This window comes from Triticum dicoccoides, chromosome 1A, assembly GCF_002162155.2.
Source record: "Triticum dicoccoides isolate Atlit2015 ecotype Zavitan chromosome 1A, WEW_v2.0, whole genome shotgun sequence".
In the NCBI taxonomy this organism is placed as follows: domain Eukaryota; kingdom Viridiplantae; phylum Streptophyta; class Magnoliopsida; order Poales; family Poaceae; genus Triticum; species Triticum dicoccoides.
This window is the reverse complement of record NC_041380.1, coordinates 563241795-563244191: the sequence shown is the minus strand read 5'-3', so window position 1 is coordinate 563244191 and position 2397 is coordinate 563241795.

The window sequence follows — 2397 nt, the reverse complement described above, 5'->3', positions numbered from 1 at the left end:
GGCCGGATGGTAACTGGAGGTAGGGAACACGATGTTTTACCCAGGTTCAGGCCCTCTTGATGGAGGTAAAACCCTATGTCCTGCTTGATTAATATTGATGATAGGGGTAGTACAAGAGTAGATCTACCACGAGATCAAGGAGGCTAAACCCTAGAAGCTAGCCTATGGTATGATTGTTGTATATGGAGTTGATTTCCTATGGACTACAACCCTCCGGTTTATATAGACACCAGATAGGGTTAGGGTTACATAGAGTCGGTTACAATGGTAGGAGATCTTGAATGTCCGCATCGCCAAGCTTGCCTTCCACGCCAAGGAAAGTCCCATCCGGACACGGGACGAAGTCTTCAATCTTGTATCTTCATAGTCCAGGAGTCCGGCTGAAGGTATAGTCCGGCTACCCGACCACCCCCTAATCCAGGACTCCCTCAGTAGCCCCTGAACCAGGCTTCAATGACGACGAGTCCGGCGCGCAAATTGTGTTCGGCATTGCAAGGCGGGTTCCTCCTCCAAGTCCTTCATAGAAGATTGTAAACACCAACAGTAGTGTCCGGCTCTGCAAAATAAGCTTCCACGTATTGCCATAGAGAGAATAATATTAACACAAATCAAATCTGCTGACGTATTCCGCAGTGCGTCATCACACTACAGCCAAGTCCTTTACTTGAATCGATTTCACTTTTCCACCTCAGCGTGTTTTGCGAGGCAGTTTCCTTGGCACGTCTTGTCAAAGCAGAGATCGTGTACCCCCCTTTTACGGGATTCTCATCAATACGGACGTGGGTAACCCAACCGCGCCACTTATCACGGTGCTTGGGAGGCAAGCGAGTTTTACTAGGCAGGTGGGGACGCACAACCGCATTTGTCCATATAAGGGGACAAGGATCCACCTTTTTACCTACGCCTTCTTCCTCCTTTGCCTATCCATCTCCTGCGCAACCGAGCTCCAGCGCCCAAGCCCGCACTTCCCACCTCAACCTTCTCCAGCAATGTCCGGAGCGGGAGGCAAGTGGATGGTCTCCTCCGTCACGGAGGGTAAAGTCAAGAAGCTAAGGAAGGCCGGATACCTGTCCAAGGACATCGCGCACCGGCTTCCCGAAGAGGGGCAGCTTCTCCCCACCCCAAGGCCCCATGAGAGGGTAGTATTTCTCCCCCACTTCCTCCGCGGACTGGGTTTTCCACTCCACCCATTTGTCCGGGGGCTCGTGTTCTACTATGGCCTGGATTTCCACGATCTGGCTCCGAACTTCATCCTCAACATCTCGGCGTTTATCGTCGTGTGCGAGGCTTTTCTCCGCGTCCGCCCCCATTTCGGCCTCTGGCTCAAGACCTTCAACGCCAAGCCCAAGGTGGTGCGCGGCAGCCAGGCGGAGTGCGGAGGTGCCATGGCGGGTAAGATGGCCAACGTCCTATGGTTCGAGGGCTCTTTCGTGGAGACCCTAAAGGGATGGCAATCCGGGTGGTTTTATATCACCGAGCCGCGCGATCCGGAATGGACCGCAGCCCCCGAGTTCCGATCCGGACCCCCCACGCGGCTTATGTCCTGGAAAAAGATGGGCCTGTCGTGGGGTGACGAAAAAGAGGTGACCGGATTGCAAACATGCATCCAGTCCCTGGTGAACAAGCCAGTCCGGCTTGTTAACGTAATCCAGGTTATGCTCGTCCGCCGGATTCTCCCGTGCCAACAACGGGATTTTAATCTATGGGAGTTCGACCCGGCGCAGCATCAAACCCTCAGCAGGCTCTTCAACACGACGTACGAAGATGCCTGGAAGATGCTATTCAAGGGCGCCGAGGCTCCCGCATCCGCTTCCGAGGACCGCGGATACAACTCGCAGCATCATGCTAGCGAGGTATGCCATCTACACCTTTTACAGGATGTTAAGCTTTTTTCATAGTTTGACTCTATGCGGGATCTAAACTCCCTTACCTTTGACAGGCTTGGCGGGCGATATCCGGACCGATTAACTGTCCGGCTCCGCTGCCCGAAGATCCAGCCCCAGCTCTACTAGTGAAGCTGCTGGTTCCGGCGCCTTATGTGGTGCCGGAGAAGAAGGCCAAGAAGAAGATGACCACGGGGACTCGAAAGAGTGCCCGCAACATGGTGGTGTCGGGCTCGTCATCTGACGAGTCCGAGACGCCCTCCTCCCGCGAAAACGAGGAGGAGGAAGAAGAAAACTCTCCCCCCCCCAGCGGAGGGAGGAGAGAAGAGGAAGGCCGCCCCAACGGGGGAGGCCGAGGGGTCTAGGAAAAGGAAGACCCCTCCGCCGGACTACACCCCCAACGCCGAAGAGGGCAAAGAGGAGTGTCCAAACAGGGCCAAGCGTCCAGCGAAATCATAAGTTCGGATATCAGAGTAACTCATGATGTTCCTTTGTTGCACAACTTTCCCTAATG